General features: G+C 37.1%; 1 pseudogene; it reads right to left on the bottom strand.

Moving 5' to 3' along the window:
• Positions 1-12,447: 12,447 nt before the first annotated feature.
• LOC111543963 lies at positions 12,448-13,827 on the bottom strand (annotated as a pseudogene).
• Positions 13,828-23,083: the final 9,256 nt, after the last annotated feature.

Raw genomic sequence — 23,083 nt, forward strand, 5'->3', positions numbered from 1 at the left:
AAGCACACATAATAATCCAGATATCTTCTATTAAACCAGACATTAAAGAGACTTGCAATAATGTAAAGTAGTGCCACTCTTCTAAATATTTTGTTGTTTTGGTTATTTTTCATAAAAAATGTTATTTATGTTAACACATAATAGGTTCATTGTTATTTTCAAATAAATTAATAGTTTTACAATTTATCAATTTTAATTTCTACTACAGTAAAATAATATGGACTAAAGCTCATAGGGTCCCCAATAATTTTTAAGAGTTGAAAGAGTTCCCATGATCAGAAAGTTGGTAGTCTTGAAGGTCACCAACCTTCTAAGAGCCAGTCATGGCTGAGTAGCATAAACAGGTAATAAAGCTGTCAATAGACATCACTTGGAAAACTGAGTGAATAAAATGATTAATATACTAGGTTTTGGAGAATAATAGTTTAAATTGGATAATGTGTATGAAATTTCTAGCAAAGCACTTAATACATAGACAATAATTAATGCATAAGTGCTTTCTATTCTGACTTTGTAACAAGAACCAGCAGGCTCAGGGAGAGAGGTGGAGCAAGATGGCAGAATAGGAAGGACACCAAGTTAACAACTACCTACACAGGAAAGAAGCACTGAAGAGATAGGAAAACAGCCCTGAATCACCTATGCCACCCCTTCCCAATCCTCACAAGCATCTGTGTGGTGCAGAGAGCATCTCTAGGTGCTGGAGGAAGGAGAACAAAATTGTGAAACATTGAATTCAGTGCTGTTCTGTTAGAGCAGAAGGGAAAACCAGACAAACTCAGGTGACACCCATACACAGAGGGAGCATTTAAACCAGCCCTAGCCAGAAGGGAATTGCTAATCCCAGTGATCCGAAATACAGGTGCCTGCAAACCTCACCACCAAGGGCCAAAGTGCTCTCAGTCACTAAGTATACTTGAAAGGCAGTACAGATCATAAGGACTGCAACACTCAGGTGAGTCCCAGGGCTGAACTAGACCCAGAGATAGTGGATTTGTTGTGAGGGGTGTGCATGGAATAGACTGAGACACTAGCTGGGGAAGCCAAGGGAGTGCTGGCATCATTCCTCCCCTAACCCAAGGTTGCACAGTTCATGGCTGCAAAAGAGACCCCTTTCTTCCACTTAAGGAAAGAGGAGGAAAGAGTGAGGTGGCCTTTGTCTTGCATCTTGAATACCAGCTCAGCCATGGCAGAATAGGGCACCAGTCAGTCAGAAGGCCCCTGTTCCAGACCCTAGCTCCCAGCCATCATTTCTAGACACACTCCGGTCCAGAAGGAAACCTGTTGCCTTAAAGAAAAGGACCCTGTCCTGCATTCATTGACTGCTAAATGAAGAGCCCTTGAGTCCTGAGTAACCAGCAGTGATACCCACGTACTACATTAAGGGCCGTAGAGAGCCCCTGAGACTTGCTGGCTTGAGGTAAAACTCAGCATATTACTAGCTGTGGTGGCTATGGGGCAAAACTCCTTCTGCTTGAGAAAAGCAGAGGGAAAAGTAAAGGGGACTTTTTCTTGCACCTTAGGTACCAACACTGCCACAGGGGGTAAAGCACCAAGTGGAATCTTGGGGGTCCTTGTTTCCAGAACTGTACTTTTGGATGGCATTTCTGGACCTGCCCTGGGCCAGAGTGGAACCCACTTTCCTGAAGGGTGAGTCCCAGGCTAGACAACATTCACCACAAGCTGACTTAAGAGATCTTGGGCCTTAAAGGAATATTGATAGTAGTCTGACAGTACTCCTTGTGGCCATGGATGGTGGTGGCTATGGAAGTGAGGTTCCTCTGCCTTTGGAAAAAGAAGGGAAGAGTGGGAAGGACTGTGTCTTGTCGTTTGAGTGCCAGCTCAGCTGCAATATAATAGAATACCAGACAGACTCCGAAGGTTTTTGACGATAGTCCCTTAATCATGGATGGCACTTCTGGACCCACCTGGGTCTTGGGGGACCTTGCCACCCTAAAGCAAAGGACACAGGCCTGGCTGCCTTTAACACCTGTTGATTATAGAGCCCCAGGGCCTTGGGTGAACATAGGCAGTAGCCAGGGACTGGCTACAGCAGGCCTTGGGCAAGCCCTGACACTATGCTGGCTTCAGATCTGTGCAGTCATAGTGATGGTGGCCACAGGAGTGCCTGTTTCACTACACTCCCAGTTGGAGGTGGCTCAGAAAAGAGAAAGAGACTCTGTATGCTTGGAAGAAAGTAAGGGAAAGAATAAGAATCTCTGCCTGGTAATCCAGAGAATTCTGATAATCTTATCCAAGACCATCAAGGCAATACCTGTATAAGTCTGCAAGAATCACAGTGTTATTGGTCTTAGGGTGACCCCTAAAGCAGAAACAGCTTAAATTACAACATCCAAGTCCTTTCAAATATCTGGAAAGCCTTCGCAAGAAGGACAGTTGCAAATAAGCCCAGACAGTGAAGATTACAATAAATACATAACTCTTTGATTCCCAGACACTGAAGAATATCTACTAGCATCAACCATCAACACTGTCCAGAAAAACATGACCTTACCAAATTAACTAAATAAGGCATTAGGGCCCAATCCTGAAAAAACAGAGATATGTGACCTTTCAGAAAAGGGATTCAAAATAGATGTGTGGAGGAAAATCAAGGAAATTCAAGATAATACAGGGAAGGGATTCAGAATTCAATCAGATATATTTAACAAAGAGATTGAAATAATTTTAAGAAACCAAGCAGAAATTCTAGTGCTGAAAAATGCAATTGGTATACTGAAGAATGCATAGGAATCCTTTAATAGCAGAATGGATCAAGGAGAAGAAAGAATCAGTGAGCTTGAAGAAAAACTATTTCAAAATATACTGTCAGATGAGACAAAAGAAAAAAGAATTAAAAAAATAAAGTATGCCTACAGAATCTAGAAAATAGTCTCAAAAAGGTTATTTTTGAGAAGTATTATTGAGAACTGGTAAGAATTATTGCCCTCAAAGAGGTGCTAAAGAAAGAGATAGGGGTAGAATGTTTATTCAAAGGGATTATAACAGAGAACATACCAAACCTAAAGAAAAATATCAATAGCAAGTGCAAGAAGATCACAGAACATCAAGCAGATTTAACCCAAAGACTACCTCGAGGCATTTAATAATCAAACTTCCAAAGGTCAATAACAAAGAAAAGATCCTAAAAACAGTCAAAGAAAAGAAAAAGATAACATACAAGGAATCTCCAATACATCCTGCAGTGGACCTCTCAGTGGAAACATTACAGACCAGGAGAGAATAACATGGCATATTTAATGTGTTGAAGTAAAAAAAACTTTTGGTCTAGAATAGTATATCTAGCAAAAATATCCTTCAGATATGAAAGTAAAATGAAGACTTTTCCAGACAAGCCAAAGCTGAGAGATTTCATTAATATCAGACCTGTCCTATAAGAAATGCTGAAGGGAATATTTCAATCAGAAAGAAAAGAAATTGCTGAGCAATAAATAATCACCTGAAAATGGAAAATTTACTGGTAATAGCAAGTAAACAGAAAAACACAGAACATTATAACACTGTAACTGTTCTGTGTAAGTAAACTAATCTTATACTAAATAGAAAGACTAAATGATGAACCAATAAAAACTAATGACTACAACAACTTTTCAAGACATAATCAGTACAATAAAATATAAGTAGAAACTACAAAAAGTTAAAAAGTGGGAGGACAAAGATAAGGCAAGTTTTTGTTAATTTTCTTTTTGCTTGTTTGTTTATGCAAATAGTGTTAAGTTGTTATCAAGTTAAAATAATAGATTATAAGACAGCATTTGTAAGCCTCATGTAACCTCAAACCAGAAACTATACAATAAATACACAAAAAACAAAAAAGGAAGAAACTATATTATATCAACAGAGAAAATCATCTTTACTAGAGGAAGATAGTAATGAAAGAAAGAAGGAAGAGAAGATTACAAAACAACCAGGAAACAACAAAATGGCAGGAGTAAGTTCTTACTTATCAATAATAACATTGAATGCAAATGGACTAAACCCTCCAGTGAAAATATATTGACTGGCTGAATGGATGAAAAAACAAGACCCATTGATCTGTTGCCTACAAAAGACACTTCACCTATAGACACATGTAGAATGAAAATAAACGGATAGAAAAAGATATTCCATCCCAATGGAAAACTCAAAAAAGCAGGAGTCACTATACTTATATAAAAAAAAAAATTTCAAGATGAAATCTATAAGAAAAGACAAAGAGTGTCACTATATAATGATAAAGCAGTTGATTCAGCAAGGGGATATAACAATTTTAAATATATATGTACCCAATATATAAAAGATATATAAAGAAAATATTATTAGAGCTAAAAAAAAAAAGAGAGATAGGCCCAATACAGTAAGAGCTGGGGACTTCAATACCATACTTTCAGCATTGGACAGATCTTCCAGACAGAAAATCCATAAAAAAACCTCAGACTTCTTCTGCACTATGGACCAAATAGACCTAACAGATATTTACAGAACATTTCATCCAAGAGCTGCAGAATACACATCCTTTTCCTCAGCACATGGATCATTCTCAAGGATAAACCATATATTAGGTGACAAAACAAGTCTTAAAACATTCAAAAAATTTAAATAATATCAAGCATCTTCTCTGGCCAAAAGGGGATAAAACTAGAAATCAATAATGAGAAATTTTGGAAAATATACAAATACATGAAAATTAAACAATATGCTCCTGAATGACCAGTGGGTCAATGAAATATTGAAAAGCTCCTTGAAACAAACAATAAAGGAACTGCAACACACCAAAACCTATGGCATACAGCAAAAGCAGCACTAAGAGGGAAGTTTTTAGCTATAAGTGCCTGCACCAAAAAAAGAGAAAAAACTTCAAAAAAAAAAAAATCTAATGATGACTTTATAGGACTAAAAGAGCAAGAGGAAACAAACCCAAAATTAGTAGAAGAGAAATAATAAAGATTAGAGCAGAAATAAATAAAATTAAAATTAAAAAACACAAAAGATCAATGAAATAAAAAGTTGAGTTTGTGAAAAGTTAAACAAAATTGACAAAGCTTTAGCCAGACTAACAAAGAAAAAATAGAGAAGATCTAAATAAATAAAATCAGAAATGAAAAAAAGTGGCACTATAACTGATACTGCAGAAATTCAAAGGATGATTAGTGGCTACTATGAGCAAGTATATGCCAATAAATTGGAAAACCTAGAAGAAATGAACAAATACTTAGATACATACAACCTACCAAGGTTGAACCAAGAAGAAATCCAAAACCTGAACAGATAAACAAGTAATGAGGTTGACGCCATAATAAAAAGTTTCCAGGAAAGAAAACCCAGGACCTGATGACTTCACAGCTGAATTCTACCAAACATTTAAAGAACTAATACCAATCATACTCAAATTATTCCAAAACATAGAAGAGGAAGGAATACTTCAAACTCCTTCTAGAAGGCCAGCATTATTCTGATGCCAAAACCAGACAAAGACACATCAAAGAAGGAAAACTTCAGGGCAATATTTTTTATGAATATTGATGCATAAATCCTCAACAAAATAGTAGCAGACTGAATCCAACAATACTTTGGAAAGATCGTTCATCATGACCAAGCGGGATTTAATCTTGGGATGCAGGAATGGTTCAACATTTGAAAATCAATCAATGTGATACATTACATCAACAGAATACAGGACAAAAACCATATGATCATTTCAACTGATGCTTAAAAAAGCATTTGATAAAATCCAACATCCCTTCATGATAAAATCCCTAAAAATCAGGGGCTAGAAGGAACATACCTCAATGAAATAAAAGCTATATATGACAGACTAACAGCTAGTATCATACTGAATTATACTGGCTGAATTGGAAAAACTGAAAGCCTTTCCTATAAGATCTGGAACACAACAAAAATGCCCACTTTCATCATTGTTATTCAGTATAGTACTAGAAGTCCTAGCTAGAGCAATCAGATAAGAGAAAGAAATACAGGGCATCCAAATTGGAAAGGAAAAAGCCAAATTATCCCTCTTTGCAGATACTATGATCTTATATTTGGAGAAACCTAAAGACTCCACAAGAAAACTATTAGAATTAATAAACAAATTCAGTAAACTTTCAGGATAAAAAATCAACATACAAAGGTCAGTAGCATTTCTATATGCCAACAGTCAAAAATGTGAACAAGAAATTTTTTTTTAAATCCAATTTACAATAGCCACACATAAAATCAAATACCTAGGAATGAACTTAACCAAAGATCTCTATAATGAAAACTATAAAACACTGATGAAATTAATTGAAAAGGACACCAAAAAAGGAAAAAGATTCCATGTTCACAGGTGGAAGAATCAATATTGTTAAACTATTTATAGTACCCAAAGCTGTCTACAGATTCAATGCAATCCCTATGAAAATACCAATGATATTCTCCACAGAAATAGAAAAACCAAATATAAAATTTATATGGAACCACAAAAGACTCAGAATAGCCAAAGCTATCCTAAGCAAAAAGAACAAAACAGGAGGAATCACACTGCCTGACTTCAAAGTATACCACAGAGCTATAGCAACAAAAATAGTATACTGGTGTCATAAAAACAAACACATAGAAGAATTGCACAGAATAGAGAACCCAGAAACCAATCCACACACCTATAATGAACTTATTTTAAACAAGGTACCAAGAACATAAACTAGGGGAAAAGACTGTCTCTTCAATAAATGGTGCTGGGAAAACTGGGTATACATATGCAGAAGGATTATACTAGACCCTATCACTCACCATGCACAAAAATCAAATCAAAATGGATTAAAGACTTAAATCTAGGACCTCAAACCATGAAACTACTGCAAGAAAACATTGGGGAAAATCTCCAGGACATTGTTAAACTGGGCAAATATATCTTGAGCAATAACCCACAAGCACAGGCAACCAAATCAAAGGTGGACAAATGGGATCACATCAAGTTAAAAAGCTTCTTCATAGTAAAGTATACATACAACAAACTGAAGAAATAACCCACAGAATGGAAGACAATATTTTCAAACCACCCACGTGACAAGGGATTAATAAACAAAATATATAAGGAGCTCAAACAAAGTTATAGGAAAACAATCTAATAATCTGATCAAAAATAGGCAAAAGATTTGAATAGACATTTCTCAAAAGAAGACATATAAATGGCATGCAGACATATGAAAAGGTGCTGAACATCACTGATCATCAGAGAAATGCAGATCAAAACTACAATGAGAAATAAAGATGTTCTTTGAAATCAATGAGAACAAAGATACAACATATCAGAATCTCTGGCACACATTTAAAGCGGTGTGTAGAGGGAAATTTATAGCACTAAATGCCCACAGAGAAAGCTGGAAAGATCTAAAATGGACACTCTAACATCACAATTAAAAGAACTAGAGAAGCAAGAGCAAACACATTCAAAAGCTAGCAGAAGGCAAGAAATAACTAAGATCAGAGCAGAACTGAAGGAGATAGAGACACAAAGAACCCTCCAAAAAATCAATGAATCCAGGAGTTGGTTTTTTGAAAAGATCAAGAAAATTGATAGACCTCTTGTAAGACTAATACAGAAGAAAAGAGAGAAGAATCAAATAGATGCAATATAAAATGATAAAGCGGATGTAATCACCGACCCCACAGAAATACAAACTACCATCAGAGAATACTATAAACACCTCTACGCAAATCAACTAGAAAATCTAGAAGAAATGGATAATTTCCTGGACACTTACACTCTCCCAAGACTAAACCAGGAAGAAGTTGAATCCCTGAATAGACTGATAGCAAGCTCTGAAATTCAGGCAATAATTAATAGCCTACCAACCAAAAAAAGTCCAGGACCAGATGGATTCACAGCTGAATTCTACCAGAGGTACAAGGAGGAGCTGGTACCATTCCTTCTGAAACTATTCCAAACAATAGAAAAAGAGGGAATCCTCCCTAACTCATTTTATGAGGCCAACATCATCCTGATACCAAAGCCTGGCAGAGACACAACAAAAAAAGAGAATTTTAGACCAATATCCCTGATGAACATCGATGCAAAAATCCTCAATAAAATACTGGCAAACCGGATTCAGCACCACATCAAAAACCTTATCCCCCATGATCAAGTGGGATTCATCCCTGGGATGCAAGGCTGGTTCAACATACACAAATCAATAAACGTAATCCAGCATATAAACAGAACCAAAGACAAAAACCACATGATTATCTCAATAGATGCAGAAAAGGCCTTTGACAAAATTCAACAGCCTTTCATGCTAAAAACGCTCAATAAATTCGGTATTGATGGAACATATCTCAAAATAATAAGAGCTATTTATGACAAACCCACAGCCAATATCTTACTGAATGGGCAAAAACTGGAAAAATTCCCTTTGAAAACTGGCACAAGACAGGCATGCCCTCTCTCACCACTCCTATTCGACATTGTCTTGGAAGTTCTGGCTAGGGCAATCAGGCAAGAGAAAGAAATCAAGGGTATTCAGTTAGGAAAAGAAGAAGTCAAATTGTCCCTGTTTGCAGATGACATGATTGTATATTTAGAAAACCCCGTCGTCTCAGCCCAAAATCTCCTTAAGTTGATAAGCAACTTCAGCAAAGCCTCAGGATACAAAATTAATATGCAAAAATCACAAGCATTCTTATACACCAGTAACAGACAAACAGAAAGCCAAATCATGAATGAACTTCCATTCACAATTGCTTCAAAGAGAATAAAATACCTAGGAATCCAACTTACAAGGGATGTCAAGGACCTCTTCAAGGAGAACTACAAACCACTGTTCGACAAAATAAAAGAGGACACAAACAAATGGAAGAGCATACTATGCTCATGGATTGGAAGAATCAATATCATGAAAATGGCCATACTGCCCAAGGTTATTTATAGATTCAATGCCATCCCCATCAAGCTACCAATGAGTTTCTTCACAGAATTGGAAAAAACTGCTTTAAAGTTCATATGGAACCAAAACAGAGCCTGCATTGCCAATACAATCCTAAGTCAAAAGAACAAAGCTGGAGGCATCACGATACCTGACTTCAAACTATACTACAAGGCCACAGTAACCAAAACAGCATGGTACTGGTACCAAAACAGAGATATAGACCAATGGAACAGAACAGAGTCTTCAGAAATAATACCACACATCTACAGCCATCTGATCTTTGACAAACCTGAGAGAAACAAGAAATGGGGAAAGGACTCCCTATTTAATAAGTGGTGATGGGAAAATTGGCTAGCCATAAGTAGAAAGCTGAAACTGGATCCTTTCCTTACTCCTTATACGAAAATTAATTCAAGATGGATTAGAGACTTAAATGTTAGACCTAATACCATAAAAACCCTAGAAGAAAACCTAGGTGGTACCATTCAGGACATAGGCATGGGCAAGGACTTCATGTCTAAAACACCAAAAGCAACGGCAGCAAAAGCCAAAATTGACAAATGGGATCTAATGAAACTACAGAGCTTCTGCACAGCAAAAGAAACTACCATCAGAGTGAACAGGCAACCTACAGAATGGGAGAAAATTTTTGCAATCTACTCATCTGACAAAGGGCTAATATCCAGAATCTACAAAGAACTCAAACAAATTTACAAGAAAAAAACAAACAACCCCATCAAAAAGTGGCCAAAGGATATGAACAGACATTTCTCAAAAGACATTCATACAGTCAACAGACACATGAAAAAATGCTCATCATCACTGGCCATCAGAGAAATGCAAATCAAAACCACAATGAGATACCATCTCACACCAGTTAGAATGGCAATCATTAAAAAATCAGGAAACAATAGGTGTGGAGAGGATGTGGAGAGATAGGAACACTTTTACGCTGTTTGTGGGATTGTAAACTAGTTCAACCATTATGGAAAACAGTATGGTCATTCCTCAAGGATCCAGAACTAGAAGTACCATATGACCCAGCCATCCCATTACTACATATATACCCAAAAGATTATAAATCATGCTGCTATAAAGACACATGCACATGTATGTTTATTGTGGCACTATTCACAACAGCAAAGACTTGGAATCAACCCAAATGTCCATCTGTGACAGACTGGATTAAGAAAATGTGGCACATACACATCATGAAATACTATGCAGCCATGAAAAAGGATGAGTTTGTGTCCTTTGTAGGGACATGGATGCAGCTGGAAACCATCATTCTCAGCAAATTATCACAAGAACAGAAAACCAAACACCGCATGTTCTCACTCATAGGTGGGAACTGAACAATGAGATCACTTGGACTCGGGAAGGGGAACATCACACACTGTGGCCTATCATGGGGAGTAGGGAGGGGGGAGGGATTGCATTGGGAGTTATACCTGATGTAAATGACAAGTTGATGGGTGCTGACGAGTTGATGAGTACAGCACACCAACATGGCACAAGTATACATATGTAACAAACCTGCACATTATGCACATGTACCCTAGAACTTAAAGTGTAATAATAATAATAATAAAAACTACAATGAGATATCATCTCACCCCAGTTAAATAGTTTATATCCAAAAGACAAGATAATAGCAAATGCTGGCATGGATGTGGAGAAAAGAGAACAACTGCACACAGCTGGTGTGAATGTAAATTAGCACAACCATTATGGAGAACTTTTTCGAGGTTCTTCAAAAAACTAATAATTGAGCTACCATATGATCCAGCAATACCACTGCTGGATATATACACAAAAGAAAGGAAATCAGTATATCGAAGACATTGTACTCCTATGTTTGTGGCAGCACTATTTGCAATAGCTAAGATTTGGAACCAACCTAAGTGTCCATCGATACATGAATAGATAAAGAAAATGTGGTACATATACACAATGTAGTACTGTTCAGGCATAAAAAAAGAATGCGATCCAGTCATTTGCAACAACAGGAATGGAATATTATGTTAAGAGAAATAAACCAGGCACAGAAAGACAAACATTGCATATTCTCACTTAGATCTTACTTTAGATCTCACTTGTTGGATCTAAAAATCAAAACAATTGAACTCATGGACATAGAGAGCAACCAGAGGCTGAAAAGGATAGCTTGGGGCTTGAGGGGGAGATGGGGATTGTAAATGGGTACCAAAAATATAGAAAAAATGAATAGTACCTACTATTTGACAGCACGACAGGATGACTATAGTCAATAATAACTGGACCTTTTGAAATAACTTGAACATTCTCTTGAACAGGCCTGAGTTGGGGAAACTGGAGGTATTTAATATCTTACACCTCTTAGACAATCCAGGAATGAATATAGACCCTGGGAAAGGAACTAGGCACCTATTGTCTCCAGTATCCTTTTTCATATCCATAATCAGAATTGCAGCATAGGATTCTGCAGGTTGTGCGGTGCACGACAGTGCCACATCCAAAGGAGTATCATTTACAGCTCAAACATCATAGATTTGTGACAATTTATTAGGCGAGGGCAGTAAATTATGGCAGTTTTCAACAGAAATGTCTAGAGAAGATGCTTTTTTCCCCTAAAATGCATAGGCATGCTTCATAGAACAGTGACAGCCTTGCCTGTACTATTGCCTGTACAGCCTTGCCTGTATATGGTCTTCTTGAGAAGACCATGATTTTTCCCAAGAAGTTCCAGCTTCATGTTACTCCATTCATTACAAAAAGTAAGTGACAATGATAAGCGAACTAGATCCAAATCCTATCACAACAAATGTCTAGTTTTGTGTGCCTGGGCAGATAAATTCTATCTATATGTGCTTTAGTATTTTCAGGTCTAAAATAGGGACAATAACATAATTGTTTCCCAGCTTACTCTATAGGGTTCATTAAGGATCAAGTGACATCCTATGTGTGAAAGTTCCTTATAAATTATAAAGTGATGTACAAACATATAAAACTTTGTTGTCAGTGTGCTATTAATTCCTCGTCTTTATATCCCATGATAATGGTGGTGCAAAACATGAGGTAGCACTATCGAGGAGAAACAGCATATACTCATGGCTCACCATGGGCTCCGTGGGGTGAGGGTGATGCCCACACCACTGAAAGAGGAACTAGTAAACTTATACTAAAGTTTGTGAACAAATAAAGACATAAGGAAAAAAGGTGGATCTAAGGGGAAATTGTATAAAAAACAACTACATTAACACATTCCATTTTCCCCTCTGAAGGTTCCCTAGCCTCAAAATAGAATAACATATCTGAAGCTTTTTACAAAGTGTTCAACATGAATCTTCCATTTTTGTGTTATTTGGCAGGAGTAAGAACTGGTGAAACTCACAGGCCCCTTTACCTGGTTTCATGGGAATATGACTACTAATCTGAGAGAAGGCATGTCCTGTGGTGACATTCCAGGAGCAGGCCCCATAGGAGGCTCCCTGGATTGTGAAGAATCACAATATTTCTGACTGCCAAAACTTTGGAGAAGTAAGCACACGAAGGGAGGCCATCACAATCTTGACACACTGAACAGTTTCTTCTTCATGGCTCTGCACAGAGCATCTTTGAGCTCCTGTTCCTCAGGCTACACATGACAGAGTTCAGCAGGGGAGTGATAATGGTGTAGGTCACTGAGATGAGTCTGTTCTGCCCCAGAAAACTCTGGGACTTAAGCTTCAGGTAGATGATGGAAATACAGCCATAGTGGCTGATGACCACTATGAGGCGGGAGGTACAGTTGGCAAAGGCCTTCTTCCTACCCTCAGTTGAAGCAATCTTAAGGATGGTGCAGATGATGAGGTCATAGGAGATAAAGATCAGGCCCATATGTAGGACAAGAACACAGACACTGACAACAAAGTTGATGATCTCATTGACAGTGGTGTCTGTGCAGGCCAGATTCAGCAGGGGTCTCACATCACAGAGGAAGTGGGAGATGACAAAGGTATCACAAAAGGGCAGGCCAAACAGGGATGTTACTTGGACAATGGCCATGCCCAGGCCAATCCTCAGTGACACAGATCCCAGCCAGACACAAGCCTTCTTACCTATGAATACTGTAGGGGGTTGCAGATGGCCACATAGCAATCATATCCCATGGTATGAGCAGAAAGCAGTTGTTGATGTCAAAAGTCAGATAGAAGAGCTGAATGACACAGCCTTGCATGACAATAAGCTAGTGAGGATTCAAGAGGTGAGAAAGCATATGGGGAATAATGGCCACCATGCAGCAGGTCTCAGAGATAGACAGCAATGCTCAGGAAGAAGTACATGGGGGTGTGGATGTGATTGTCCGACGAATAATGGTCACAATAATCACATTGCCAGAGAGAGTCAGCAGGTACAAAGTTAGAAAGACAACAAAGAAGACAAGTCTGTGCTGTCACACAAAGCTGGAGAAATCTTCAAAGAAGAGCTCAGTCACAGCAGTGGACTTTGACCTTGGCACTGAAGAATGTCTAAATCTGAAGGAAATGAACAAAGGAAAGACAGAGGTGAGGCTCCAACTATGTAACAGATTACACAGTGGTCTGAGCAGCAACAGTTTTTTGGATTCCTTGGGTAATGTTCCAGGCACAGGGGTTATCTTTGCTGCTCTACTGATCAAGAGCTCAGCACTCTTGGAAATAAACTAAGAAACTTCTAATGACCTACTGGATTAAGGGCAGAGATCAAAGGGAAGGAAAGTTTCAACATAATGTGAACAATGAAATTACAAAAACAGCTACCCTACTTGACCATTAAAGAGGTGGGTCCAGGTCCGAGAGGAAGAAAATGTTGAATGGGCCAGGCACTTCAGTTTCCTCTGTACTTACCCTCCATCTGAATCTTTTTGACACAATGGGGAGGCAGAGATAGTGAAGGTTGATAAATATCTGGGGTGATCCATTCATTTCCGTCAGTATGAAATGCCAGGAAAGACTGCCCTGGGAGAGTCCCAGATCAAGCATTCTTCCCAAATATCTGGAGTCCTGGGCATTACTTTCCTTAGCTCTGCTCCTTTAGATGACTAGTGCAAAGCCAGGCTATGGGAGAGCCATTCAAACTACCATATTGGCCATGTTTTCAGAAATAGAGGTCAATGTTTTGGTCTTCTTTTCCAGTTGTTACCATAACAAACATTTCTGCAATAGAAAACTTTGTAACATGTCATTTCACACATAAGTGAGTAACAGGTAGTGAAAAAATGCAAAGTCAAAGGTTATAAGCATCTTCAACTTTGATAGAGTGCCATGTTTTTCTCCATAAAATTTTTACCAAGTGATCTCTCACAAAAAAATGTGTCAAAATGCAATTTTCCATTGTTATGCCTCAAAGAAGAAATAGAGTGTAATGGGAAGCAGTATGCACTCTGAAGCCACACTGCCCCGAATTTAATTTTGTTTCTGCCAGGTCCTAACTATGTAACTGTGGGCAAGTTATTTAACTTGTCTATGTCTCAATTGCTTTATCTCTAAAATGGGCTTAATGATAGCACCTTCTTTACAGAGTTATTGTGAGGATTAAATCCATTAATATCTCAAAGTGCTTAGAAAAGTGGCACCTAGTGAATGCTAGATGGTAGGCTGTAAGTGTACATAAAGTCTGAAGCATTCCATCAACAGAGATATTAAAGGAGGTGTGTTTAACCAGGAAGACTTCCAATGATAATTTTAGAAAGAATTGGAAGGCAAAGACAAAGGGCAATAATTACAGAAACTGTACATGAATACAATCAATTTTATAACCTATTCAATGTGGTTATGCAGTTAATTCTTATATTTCTCGGTGAGATCTGTGACAAAATTCACAACTGATTCTTAAAGGGAGAAGTATCCCAAAGAAGAGCATTAATTTATTTATTTATTCATCAAATATTTCTTATTCCCATACTATTTGTCAAGGTCTATGAATTCAATGGCTAGTACATTTTAGTTTCCCAGTAATTATTTACTGAGTGAATAAAGAATTGGAAAGAGTCCCTGATGTTAAATAACTCACAATATCAATAGAAGAGAAAGGTAAATGGGAGTGACAATGTAGAGAGCAAGGGGTGATATGATAGAGCTTACTGTAGGATGCTATGGAAATATGAAGAAGGGTTCCTGACTCCGTCTTAGGGTCAGAGAATACTATAAAGGAGGTATTATCCAAGATAGTAAAGGAAAAATGAATAAGGCATATGTTGCAAGCAGCATCAAGTAAGAGGGCCCAGCATTTCTAAGATCCAGATGAAGCAGCATGAGAATCACTGTAGCTAGTGGTTACACATGAAGGACCCAGAAACAGAAGGCCCGACGATGAATTCTCATTCCACCTTGGGCAAGGTCTGAATCTGTCTGTAACACAAGGTCCTCCTCCATAAAATGGATAATGTTAGTACTTAACTCATAAGAATATTGTGAGGCTCAAATAAGTTAATGCATAAATCATTGAGCTGAGTGACTGACACACAGCAACATCCCAAAAAAATGTTGGCCGTAATTATCATTATCATGATTACAGAAGATTATGTCATGTTTAGGGAATAAAAGAATGGTTCTGAATGGGTCTAGGACTATGTGCTTCATAGCAACATTAAAGAGGCTGAGTCCTTGGGAACTGCTATAAGGAAGAAAGAAAAACCAAGTTGTGACCCTGGGATTGAAAACCACCTTGGTGTGTGGGATTTTCCAAAACACAAATGATGAATTTGATATGTCACCATGCACTTCCTAGTATTGTGTGAGTCGAATGAGCCTATATTAGCTCTGTGCACTCCATTCATAACCGTATTTAAATGAATCACATCCCTTCTCTGCTTCTTTTATTGCAGATGTCAGAGTCTCCTCTTATCAGGCTACTTGCATACTGGAGCTCTTGCGACTCTCAACAGGGTATTTCCCCAGCTACTCTCTGAATCTTCTGGAGTAGTGTGAATGAGGAATTCACCTGCACTGCATGAAGCTGACCAAGGAGTTGCACGAGGATTCTTTTCTTTTGACTACTCCCCGATTAAACCCATCTCCATTTTGTTTTTAACTTTTTAGGCCTGTATACTTGGGAATAGCCTATTGTGGGATCAAATTCCGCTTTCTTTTTAATTAGTAAGTGAGAACATTGTGCTTTAAGTATACTCCATACTCTCTTTTTCTAATACATTATTTTGCAATTTCTCACCGAGACTTAGCTGCCTCTTCCTACCAGCTGCAAAGAGATTTTGGTCATTCATTTCCATTGATTTTATATCTTCACAAACTTTGAGGAGTCTACCTATACATTTCCATAAAGAAAAATAACCACTTAACTTTACATGTATTATCTATCTCTAATCTATCCATAACTATAAAGTCTCTCCATTATTTTAATGGCTTAAAAGTTGGAGACAGATTTTCCAATTTTTAAAAAACTATATTACTTGTTTTTATTAACCTTTCTTAAATGTATATATAGCTCATACTTATTTCAATGAGTTTTTTAGGTTTTTAAATTGACACATAATATTTTACATATTTATGGGGTACATGTGAGTATTCGTTATATGCAGAGAAAGTATAATGATCAAATCAGGGTGTTTAGAGTATCCATCACTTTGAGTATTTATCGTTTCTACGTGTTGGAAACATTTCAAGTCCTCTCTTCCAGCTACTTTGAAATTTACAATACGTTGTTACTAGCTGCAGTCACCTTAACCTGCTGTGGACCATGAGAATTTGTAACTTCTAACTATATGTTTGTACCCATTGACCAACCTCTTTTCATCACCCCCCTCCTGCCCACACACCCTTCCTAGGCTTTAGTATCTACCATTCTGTTCTCTACCTCAATGAGATCAACTTTTATAGTTCCCACATATGAGTGAGAACATGTAAAATTTTCCTTTTTGTATCTGGCTTACTTCACTTAATGACATCCACTTCCATCCATGTTGCTTCAAATGATGAGATTTCATTCATTTTATGGTTGAACAGTGTTCCATTGCATTTATATACCACATTTACTTTGTATATTTGTCAGTTGACAGACACTTAGGTGAATTCCATATCTTAGCTATTTTGAAGAGTGTTGCAATAAACATGAAAATGTAGACATCTCCTCAATATATCGATTTCCTTTCTTTTGAACATACACCCAACAGCAGAATTGCTGGATCCTATGGCAGCTCTATTTTTAGCTTTTGAGAAATGTCATTCTGTTTTCTATAGCAACTGTACTAATCGACATTCCCACCAATATTGTATAAGAGTTCCCTTTTCTTTGCATCTTCTGTTATTTATTATTTTTATTAATAGTCATTCTAATTAGAGTAAGAGGATATATCTCATTGTGGTTTTGATTTGAATTTCCCTGATGATTAGTGATATTAAGCATTTTTCATATATGGTTGGTCGTTTGTATATCTTCTTTTGAAAAATGTCTATTCTTGTCCTTTGCCCACTTTTTAATTTGATTTTTATTTTTACTGTTGAGGTGAGTTCCTTGTATATTCTGGATATTAGTCCCTTGTAGGATGAATAGTTTGCAAATATATACTCCCATTAAATGTGTTGTTTCTTAACTCTTGTTTCCTTTGCTGTGAAGAAGCTATTTAGTTTAATAGAGTTCAATTTATCTGTTTGTTTCTATCTATGCTTTTGAGATCTTCACCATACATAAATCTTAGGCTACACCAACATTCCGAAGTGTTTTCCCTACATTTTCTTCCGGTTATTTCATAGTTTTGGGTCTTACATTCAAGTCTTTGATCCATCTTGAATTGATTTTTTATATGGTGAGTGATAGAAGCCCACTTTTATTCTTCTGCATGTGGACATCCGATTTTCCCAGTACTGCTTATTGAAGAAGGTATCCTTTTCCCAGTGTATGTTCTTAGTACCTTTGTCTAAAATCAGTTGACTGAATAAATGAATGTATTTCTGAATTATCTATTCTGTTTCACTGGTCTGTGTGCCTGTTTTTATACTAATACCATACTATTTTGGTTATGATAGCCTTGTAACACATTTTGAAGTCAGGTCAGGTGATGCCTCGAGCTTTGTTGTTTTTGCTCAAGATTGCTTTGATCATTCAAGTTCTTTTGTGGTTCCATACAAATTTTTGGATTGCTTTTTCTAATTCTATGAAAAATGACATTGATATTTGAATGGAGATTGCATTGAATCTATAGATCACTTTGGGCAATATGGTAATTTTAATGATATGAATATGGTAATTAATTTTTAATGACTAATATTCAATTTTAGTGATATTATGTTAATGATATTAATTATTTTAAGAACGTGAAAATATTAGTGTGATTATTTAATGATAATTCTTTAGTTTATGAACATGAAACATCTTTTCATTTGCATTTGTTGTGTACTCTTAAATTTCTTTCATCAATGTTTTATAGTTTTTCTTGCACAGTTCTTTCACCTCCTTGGTTAAATTTATTCCTAGTCATTTTTTCTTTTTTCATTTACTGTAAATGGGATTGCCTTCTTTATTTCTTTATTCACTACGTCATTATTCACATATAAATATGCCATTGATTTTTGTGTGTTGATTTTGTATCTTACAACTTCACTAAATTTATTTATAGATTTAAGAGTTTTTTTTGGTAGAGTCTTTAGTTTTTTCTAGATGTAAGATTATATCATCAGCAAAGAGGGACAATTTGACTTATTCTTATCCAGTTTGAATACCTTAATTTTCTCTTGTTTGATTGCTCTGGCTAGGACTTCTAGTACTACGTCAAATAAGAATGGTGAAAGGGAGAGTCCTTGTCTTGTTCCAGTTCTTAGAGTAAAGGCTTTCAGGTTTTCCCCATTCAGTACAATGTTAGCTGTGAGTTTGTCATAAGTGGCCTGTATTATGTTCAGGTGTGATCTTTCTTTGCCTACTTTCTTGAGACTTTTTATCATGGGGGAATATTGCAAAATGATTTTTCTTCATCTATTGAGATGATTATATGGTTTTTGTCCATTATGTTGATGTGATGTATCATGTTTATTGATTTGCATATGTTGAACAATTCTTGCATCCCTGGTATAAATCCCACTTAATCCTGGCACATTATTATTATTATTATTATTATTATTTTGATGTGCTGTTGGTTTTGGTTTGCTAGTATTTTGTTGAGAATTTTTGTATCTGTGTTCATCAGGAGCATTTTACTGTAGTTTTCTTTTTTGTTGCATTCTTGTCTGGTTTTAGTATTAGAGTAATGCTGCCTCATACAATGAGTTAGGGAAAATTTTCTCCTTTAGATTTTTTGAAATAATTTGAGGAAAATTGATGTTAGCTCTTTTTTGAAAGTTTGGCGGTACTTTTCAATGAAGCCATCCAGGTCTGGGATTTTCTTTGTTGGGAGGCCTGTTATTACTGATTCAATCTCATTTCTCATTATTGGTATTTTCAAGTTTTTTATTTCTTCCTGATTCAGTCTTGGTAGGTGATATCAGTCTAGAAATTTATTCATTTCCTTTAGATTTTCTATTTTATTAGTGTGTATTGCTCATAATAGTCTCGATAATCTTTTCTAATTCTGTGGTATCAGTTGTAACATCTCCTTTTTCATTTCTGATTTTACTTATGTGAGTCTTCTCTCTTTTTCTTTTGGTTATTCCATCTAGCAGTTTATCGATTGTGTTTATCTATTAAAAAACATTTCCTTTCATTTTTTTTGTTTGTTTTTTAAGTCTCTATTTCCTTTAGTTCTGCTTTGATCTTTATTATTTCTTCTACTAATTTTGAATTGTTTCATTAGATTGTTTATTTAAAATATTTCTACTTTTTTCTATGTGTGTTTATTTCTGTAAAATTCCCTTTGAGCACTGCTTTTGCTGTCTCCCACAAGTCTTGGTATGTTGTGTTTCCATTTTATTTGTTTCAATAAATTTGATTTCCTCCATAATTCCTTTCTTGATCAAATGGCCTTTGAGGAGTGGTATGGTTTGACTCTGACCACACGCAAATCTCATCTTAAATTGCAGCTCCCGTAATTCCCACATGTCATGGGAGAAACACGGTGGTAGGTAACTGAATCATGGGGGCAGATCTTTCCTATACTGTTCTCATAATAGTGAATAAGTCTCATAAGATGTGATGTTTTTATAAGTGGGAGTTGTCCTGCACAAGTTTTCTCTCTTGTCTGCTGTCATGTAAGACATGCCTTTCACTTTCTGCCATGATTGTGAGGCCTCCTCAGCCACATGGAACTGTGAGTCCATTAAAATTCTTTTTCTTTATAATTAACCAGTCTCAGGTAGTCTTTTTTAGCAGTGCAAGAAAAGACTAACAGTAAATTGGTACCCGGAGTAGGGTGCTGTTGTATAGATACCCCAAAATGTAAAAGCAACTTTGGAACTGGGTAACAGGTAGAGGCTGGAACAGTTTGCAGGCCTCAGAAGAAGACAGAAAAATGTAGGAAAGTTTGGAACTACCTAGAAACTTATTTACTGGCTTTGACCAAAATGCTTATAATGATACAGACAGTGAAATCCAGGCTGTAGTGGTCTCAGATGGAGATGAGAAACCTGTTGGGAACTGTAATAAAGGTGATTCTTGTTATATTTTAGCAAAGATACTTGCATCATTTTGCCACTGCCCCAGAGATTTGTGGAACTTTGAACTTGAGGGATATGATTTAGGGTATCTGGTGGAAGAAATTTCTAAGCAGCAAAGCATTCAAGAGGTGACTTGGGTACTGTTAAAAGCATTTAGTTTTAAAAGGGAAACAGTATAAAAGTTCAGAAAATTTGCAGCCTGACAATGCAATAGAAAAGAAACTCCCATTTTCTGAGGAGAAATTCAAGCCACCCAGAGAAGTTTTCATAAGCAACAAGGAGCCAAATGGTGATTGCCAAGGCAATGGGGAAGATGTTTCCAGGGCGTGTTAGAGACCTTTGCAGCAGCCCCTCCCACCACAGGCCAGGAGGCCTAGGAGGAAAAATGGGTTTCCCAGGCCAGGTCCAGGGCCTCCTGCTATACACGGCCTAGGGACTTAGTGTCCTGACTCCCAGCCACCCTAGCCATGGCTAAAAGGGACCAAGGTACAGCTTAGGTCATAGCTTCAGAGGGTGCAAGCCCCATGCCTTGGCAGCTTCCATGTGGTGTTGAGCCTGTGGGTGAATAGAAATCAAGAATTGGGGCTTGAGAACCTCTGCCTAGATTTCAGAGGATGTATGGAAACACCTGGATATCCAGGCAGATGTTTGCCACAGGGGTGGAGCCTTCACAGAGAACCTTTGCTAGGGCAGTGTGGAAGGAAAATGTGTGGTTGAAGCGCCCACACAGAGTCCTCACTGGGGCACTGCCTAGCGGAAGTATGAGAAGAGGGACTCTGTCCTCCAGACCTCAGAATGGTAGTTCTACCAACAGTTTGCACTGAGCACCTGGAAAAGTCACATACCCTCAACACCAGCACGTGAAAGCAGCTGGAAGGGAGGCTGTACCCTGCAAAGCCACAGATGGGGGAGCTGCCTAAGATCATGGAAACCCACCTCTTGCATCAGTGTGACCTGGATATGAGACATAGAGTCAAAGGAGATTGTTATGGAGCTTTAAGATTTGACTGCCCCATGGGATTTCTGACTTGCACAGGGCCTGTAGCTCCTTCATTTTGGCCAATTTCTCCCATTTAGAATGAGTGTATTTACCCAATGCTTGCAACCCCAGTGTATCTAGGAAGTAACTAACTTGCTTTTGATTTTACAGGCTCATAGGCAGAAGGGACTTGGCTTGTCTCAGATGAGATTTTAAACTGTGGACTTTTGAGTTATTGCTGAAATGAGTTAAGACTTTGTGGAGCTGTTGGGAAGGCATGATTGGTTTTGAAATGTGAGGACATGAGATTTGAGAGGGTTCAGGGGCAGAATGATATGGTTTGACTGTGACCCCACCCAAATCTTAGCTTAAATTGTAGCTCCCATAATTCCCATGTGTCATGGGAGAAACCCAGTGGGAGGTAATTGAATCATGGGGATGGGTCTTTCCTATGTTGTTCTTGTGACAGTGAATAAGTCTCATGAGATTTGATGATTTTATAAATGGGAGTTTGCCTGCACAAGTTTTCTCTCTTGCTTGCTGCCATATAAGACATGACTTTCACTTTCTGTCATGATTGTGAGGCCTCCCAGCCACATGGAATTGTGAGTCCATTAAACCTCTTTTTCTTTATAGATTACCCAGTCTCAGGTATGCCTTTATTAGCAGTGTGAGAACAGACTAACACAAGGAGCATGTTGTTTAAATTCCATGTATTTGTACAGTTTCCAAAGTTCCTCTTGATTTCTAGTTTTATTCCACTGTAGTCTTAGAAGACATTTGATATGATTTCAATATTTTTCAATTTGTTGAGACTTGTTTTGTGTCATAAGATATGATCTATTTTGGTGAATGTTTCTTGTGCTGATGAAAAGAATGTGTATTCTGCAGCCATTGGATTAAATGTTTTGTAAATACCTTTTAAGTTCATTTGGTCAAATATGCAACTTAAATTCATTTTTTGTTTTTACTTTTCCTTCTGGATAATCTATCTAATGATGAAAGCAGGGTTTTGAAGTCTCCAACTACTCTTGTATTGGAGTCTATCTCTCTCTTTAGATGTAATAATATTTTTATATATGGATGCTGTGATGCTGGGTGCATATATGTTTATAATTTTTATATCCCATTGCTGAATTTATCTTTTTTATTACATAATGACCTTCTTTGTCTCTTTTTACTGTTTTTGACTTAAAGTCTGTTTTATCTGATATAAGTATAGTTTTTTCCTGCTCACTTTGGTTTCCATTTGCCATAGAGTATATTTTGCTATTCCCTTACTTTCAGTCTATATGCATCTTTCCTGGTAAGATAATTTTCTTAGGCAGCATGTAGTTGGGTCATGTTGTTGATTCTACTCAGCTAATCTATATCTTTTAAGTGGGAAGTTCAATGTATTTACATTTAAGTTTATTATGGACAGGTAAGGGCATATTTCTGTAATTTTATTACAATTAATAAAATGGGATTTCTGGTTGTTTTGTATATTCTTTGTTTCTTTCTCTCTTATTGTTTATTATTGTGGTTTGCTGGAATTTTGTAGTGGTAACAGTTGAGTATTTTCCTTGTTTGTTTGCTAAACCAGTGGTTTTTACATTTTCATGTATTTTAGTGATAGTAGTTATCTTTCTTTTGATTCCAGACATAGGACTCCCTTAAGC

Source organism: Piliocolobus tephrosceles, chromosome 1, assembly GCF_002776525.5.
Source record: "Piliocolobus tephrosceles isolate RC106 chromosome 1, ASM277652v3, whole genome shotgun sequence".
Taxonomy (NCBI): domain Eukaryota; kingdom Metazoa; phylum Chordata; class Mammalia; order Primates; family Cercopithecidae; genus Piliocolobus; species Piliocolobus tephrosceles.